Source organism: Armigeres subalbatus, chromosome 2 (assembly GCF_024139115.2).
Source record: "Armigeres subalbatus isolate Guangzhou_Male chromosome 2, GZ_Asu_2, whole genome shotgun sequence".
Taxonomy (NCBI): domain Eukaryota; kingdom Metazoa; phylum Arthropoda; class Insecta; order Diptera; family Culicidae; genus Armigeres; species Armigeres subalbatus.
In genome coordinates, this window is record NC_085140.1 from 30,259,930 (window position 1) to 30,265,995 (window position 6,066).

General features: G+C 44.0%; 1 long non-coding RNA gene across 1 annotated transcript; it reads left to right on the forward strand.

Moving 5' to 3' along the window:
* The first annotated feature begins 467 nt into the window (after positions 1–467).
* LOC134214193 (uncharacterized) lies at positions 468–5,647 on the forward strand. Its single transcript, XR_009979701.1, has 4 exons — positions 468–625; positions 3,071–3,181; positions 4,108–4,317; positions 5,401–5,647. It is a non-coding gene; the product is annotated as an uncharacterized LOC134214193 (long non-coding RNA).
* Positions 5,648–6,066: the final 419 nt, after the last annotated feature.

Here is a 6,066-nt window from a genome sequence, read left to right on the forward strand (position 1 = left end):
TTGTACTCTATACACAGTCTTGTTAACTGCTGATGCTGCAGCCTCAAAAACTTTTAACGAAGTTGCATGCAAGTCAGAAAACTGCATAATGTGCATAATGAAGCAGATAAGCTCGGCATAACAATGATTGAACATGCAGCGAAACAAATCATTTAATCAATTTAAAAATGATCACGAAACAATAAATACGAATTAAAACACACGATTGACTAGTTGAATGCATTCATTTATGGGGTACTAGTTGCATAAGCAACCTCCCGTTTAGCTGCAAGTGGTTCCATCCTCGATACGAGAATTACGCAATAGGATTCAGTAAACCTCTCCAAATAGGGTTTTAACGGATCAGTTTCTCTCCTCACTATTGGCCTTCCCTCACTCAAGAACCAAAGCATTTACTGGTACCACGGATTATAATAAATATTTTTCGTTTAGGCCTTCAAATCTGCTGCGGAAAATATTCTCAGCGACTTGCCGTTCATATCGGCTACTTCATATGAGCTATTGCCCTTTCTCGCAACCACGACACACGGCTTATACTGCGGACCTAATTTGGCGTTGAAGTTTTTGCCGGCCTCCGACAGCGCGAAACTCCTCTTGAAAATTCGTTGTCCGACAGAGAACGTGGGTGAGTAGCGTATTGATGTTTTGTACTCTCATATGCTCTTTTCAGGTTTTCTCGGACAACGTCGTAATTTTTCTTACTGATACCTTTCAGTTTCTCGGCTCGGTCGTTCTCTGAGAGCTCACCATCTTGCTCTCTACGGTGGTCAGATCCTCGTGTCACCATCTCATGGCCGAAAATGACACGATGCGGTGTGAACTTCGTGGATCCATGCAGCGTGTTGTTCAAAACAAACTCGATCTCGGATATTTTAGTATCCCAGAGCTTTTGGTCGGTGCGGACGTATGTTCGAATCATCGAGTTTATCGTCCTGTTCAAACGCTCAGCAGGATTAGCTTGACTACGGTGTCGTGCATTGGCCCAGTGTTGTATTTCGTACTTCTTTAACAATTCCTGGAATTCCTTTGATAGGAATGTTGTCGCATTATCCGTAATCACGTATTGCGGAACGGACAGCCTACGAAACCATCGCTCTTCCAAAATGGTGCAAAGACTACCTGAAGCAATCTTCTTCACCGGAGCAAGCAAGCAGTACTTAGAAAAATGTCTAATACGACTAACAAGTGGGCATTGCCTTGCTTGCTTCGAGGAAGTGATTGTATGTAGTCCATACACACAATTTGGAATGGTCTGGTCGCAATTCGCTGCTTCCCCATTTCTGGAGCCGTTGATAATGTGGAGTGTTTGTTCTACTTACAAGTCTCACACAATGCGATGTACTTTTTGATGTCAGCATTCATTCTGGGCCAATAGTACTTGCGTTTGACTTTCTCAATGCACTTTTCGAACCCAATGTGCATCATTTCGTCATGCTCTTGTTGAATGACACGTTGGCGTTTGGACTCAGGCACGCATTCCTTCCACTCAAACCTGTAGTCTAGAACGTCAGACTGTGCAGCAACGAATTTAAACAATTTTCCGTCCTCGATCCGGAAGTCGACGTACTTCTCGGGATCGGTTTCAACTGCCTCGAACAGAGCTCGGTACCATTTGTCCGTCTCATCCACTTCTAGGGCTTCAATCGATCGGGATAAAGCATCCGGAACAATATTTTCCTTCCCTTTCCTATGCTTTATCTCCATATCGAAGTGCTGCAGTGTTATGCTCCATCGGCTCAAGCGGGATGACGATCTCCATTTGGCTCTCATTATAAACGAAAGCGCCGATGAATCCGTGATGAGCGTGAAATGTGTTCCCTCGATATAGCATCGGAACTTTTCAATGCAGCGAAGGGCAGCCAAGCCTTCTTTCTCCGCTGCATGATAGTTGAGCTCGGCACCTTTCAGCTTCTCAGAGTGATACGCTATCACTCGCTCAATGCCATTATGTACCTGAGTGAGTACACCTGCTAGAGCCGTATCGCTGGCGTCCGTTTGTACGCAAAACGGTACGCTGAAGTCAGGGTTGGCCATCACTGGGGCAGTTATCAGCTTCTCCTTGATGGCTCTGAACGCGTTTTCTGCTGCCTCATTCCACCGCACTTTTTTCGGCTTGTTTTTCAACAAGTCTGTCAACGGTGCGGTGAGTTCACTGAATTTATCGATAAACCTGCGGTAGTAGTTCACCATACCGAGGAATCTTCTCAATGACCTTATGGATTTTGGTGCCTCAAAGCCCAGGATCGCTTGGACTCGATCCGTGTTAGGCCGCAATCCTTTCTCAGAAAGGATATATCCGAGGTAAGGCAGTTCGTGGCAACAAAACTTGGATTTTTCCAGGTTAATGAAAAGGTTCGCCTCCTTCAATCTCCGAGCTAATTCCCTTAACTTCGCGACATGCTCCTCGAAAGTATGACTCGCCACTACTATATCGTCTAAGTAAACGAATATAGCCGGCTCGAGCTCGCCATGTCCGAGTACTCTATCCATAAGTTTACTGAGCGTTGCCGGACTATTGACTAGCCCGAAGGGCAATCTCGTAAACTGGAAAAGTCCCTTCCCTGGAACCGAGAAAGCGGTGAATCTTCTCGATGCACGGTTCAAAGGAACTTGCAGGAAGGCCTGCGAAAGGTCGATTGTAGTCAAAAATCGAAAAGGACCTAGCTGACTAAGAATCCGATTCTGATGTGGAAGAGGATATGCATCCCTTTTTGTTCGTTCATTGAGCTTTCGTGCGTCGAGACAAAGTCTTATCTCTTCGCTGTCTCGCTTTTTAACAGGGACGACTGGCAACGCCCAATCCGAGTCGGAAGGTTCGACCACTCCGTCCTTAATCATGTTGTCCAGTGCACGGTGGATTTTCTCCTGGATTACTGGACTCCACGGATACGGATTTTCCGAACAGGATCGGCGTTGGCGAATTCGTCTCTCAGCTCGATCTTATGCTCAATGAGACTTGTTTTTCCCAAATGACCAGGACTTGCTGGTAGAAACAAACTTTTTGCTTCTTCAAGTTGTCGTTTTTGATTATCGTTTAATTCACTAATCTCTTCTAACGGTTCTGTTTCAGCATCATTAATTGCATCAATGGGCTGAGATATCGTAGGGCGAATCCCGAAGGCTTGCCAGAAATCGTAGCCCAGAATACAACGACGACTCAGACTTGGAGCTACCAGAACTGGTAAGAGTTTGGTTTCTCCGTTAAAGGTTATTGGAACCTCTGTTGTCCCTATCACGTCTAAACTCTGTCCTCCGGCTGTTTTGAGATCTATTCTCGTGGGTCTTAATTGCAACTTGAGGGTACTAATCAGCTTTTTACTACCTATGCCCAATACTGTTTTAGCTGCTCCACTATCTAAAAGTCCAATTATAGAAATTCCCAGCATTTCCACTCTCACGAATGGCCTGGAATCGTCGCTGAGAGTCACGAGCATGGTTGTCAACTCTGCCTCTTCAGCTATGTCTCCACTGACCCGCGAGTAACCAAGCTGTTCGAGAGAATCTGGAACTTCTGGTTCTGTTTGAGGTCTTGTGGAGTGACTTGCAAGACTGTCTTGCCTCATTAGGCAGTCTTGTACAAGTTTTTTGATTGGCAGTATGGGCAATCTTTTGTTTTGAAACCAGGGAACCCACAGCGTAGACAATATAACTTACGTTCCCTTGTACACACCTCGAAATCGTGTCCACCTTCATGGCAATTAAAGCAAACGCTCTTGCCTGGAGGAATGTATGCGTTTACGATTCTCTGGAGGGCGTTTGTTCCGCTAGTGCTCGGAACTGGATTATTTTGCCGCTGTGCAGTTTCAGGATTTGGATTTGGTTTGTATACTTCTTTTTGAAACTTGTCGGTTTTCTGGACACTGAGCTGCTGTTGTTTCCAAGGTCGTTTTTGAAATTGTTGATTGTCTTGTCTGAACTGCTGCTTCCCATTTGAGCTTCCCCGATCCTGGTTCCTATTCGGAAACCTATCCTGGTTTGCTCGGTATGGTTGCTGAGTTCTGACCTCGTCAATCTGCACTACCTCTTTTCGCGAAAACCTACTCTCTCTCTTCTGATACATATGCCAGTTTATCGAATCGAATCTTTTACCAAAATCTTTCATTTTAGGTATGGAACTCACATTCGCTGCCAGCATTGCAATTCTGCAATCTTCCCTAGTATTACGGAAGAGGACGTCAAACTTTCGTTTTTCGTCCCACGGGCTCGACATGCTGCGGAAGATCCGGACCATGTCCAAGTAAAAGTCCTGGAACTTCTCTCTGGGACCCTGCTTCCGATTGTTAGTCTGCCGTTCATAGACGTAATCTATATCGACTGGTAAGAACTCTTTTTTCAGTTCAGTCACTAATTCTTTCCATGTCCCTATATCGCTACTAACCTCCATAAACCAGGATCTCGCCTTCTGGTGAACAGATGGTGAGCTCCCTGCAACAGCTCTGCCTCAGAAAATCCTTCTGATCTGGCGTTGAAATCGACTTCTTTTAAGAATTCGTTCAACCGTCTGCCATTATCCATTCCGTCGTATTTCACCGACCACTTATGGATCGGGAACTTACTTCCGCTATTCAATGGTCTACTGTTATCCTTCCTTACCTCCTTCTTCTCATTGCTACTGTTTTCTACCACCTTCTCTTCTTCTGAATTTTTGAGTGTGTCCAACGACTCATTTCTTTGTTTTAACCAGCCTAAGAAATCTACCGATTTCGCCTGTACTTCTTCTACTTCTTTTTCCTCCGTCAAACGCTCTTCGATTTGAGTACTGTTTGATGTGCCTGTATGAAGTTCCTGCTGCTGAACAACGGGCTGGTCAGACTCAAGCACAGTGATGCGTTGTAGCAATTGGGTCATAATCGCTTTCAATTGTTTTATTTCGTCTGCGAATCCCTGTCTCTCGCTATATACAACTTTAACAGACTCATTGTCCCTAGCACTAACTCTGTCAACCGTATTGCTATCTTTAGGATCGGTTTCCTTGCTATTCACAGACCTCTCACTCGTTTGTTCATTCACGTTGTTCTCTTGCTCTAACTCATCGGTTTGGTTTTCTCCCCTAAGGGTGTTCAAGCTCTCGTTTATGATTGCTAATTCTGCCTCTCGCACCTCTAACAGGTGGGAGGTGGCCGAATAGTACACATTGAGTAACTTGACACACTCCCCAGCTATCACTGCAAGGCTGTTCAATTCGTCGTCCTTCTTAGTGTTAGTTCTCAAACGCTGCATTCGGAAGAGAATGTGAATTAACCTAGTTTTAAACAATTGATCTGGAGCCTTTTTCATCGCACGCTTTTCCAAATGATTTTTAATTCCATTCAACTTATCGTCGCAAACCTCTAATTCATGAACTACCGATTCACCAACAAACAATGTTCTCAAGTCTGATTTTCCTTTTTCCTCTTTCAGGCGGCTACGCAGATTTCGTTCGGCAACGCTACGTGTGCCTTCTACCGGCATGCTACGGATCTTCAACTCGTACTCTAGCTCATCTATTGTCAGATGGCTAGGATTCATCGCGTGGTACCACGATACGAAATGGGACATAGCCATCTCTTCAACAGGCATTCAACTAAGAAAATCGAATATTGAATTAAAAAAGAAACTATGAAATCCTTTCAAGTGGATTATCACCCAAAAAAATTGAAAATCCTAGAGAAAAGAAATACTTCTGTTCAAAGAAGCTGTAAATTAAAAAATCCTTAAATTTGTTCACGCTCCCTAATGAAGCAAATAATTTGAAAATCCTAGTTTTAGTTCGTCTATCTTTGATAAACTTTAGTTTTTATTTGGTGTTTTACTCAACAGTCTGAAAGAATACAACACTGATCAAATTCCGGAATTCAACGCGAATCTCTCCGACTAATTCATATGCTTTTAGTAAGTTTTGCTCAATGATGGGTAGCTATTCAGACCGTTCGCTTACATCCAAGACCCCTCTTAATGAAAAAAATTATATTGACCCTCTTTCATCAATTGGTTACCTGTTTTGTGTGCTTTGGTCAAGTTCGTTAGCGAAGTCTGGACGTTTTCCCAGAGACTTCTGCAAAGACACGCAATTGGCATTCAAGTGTA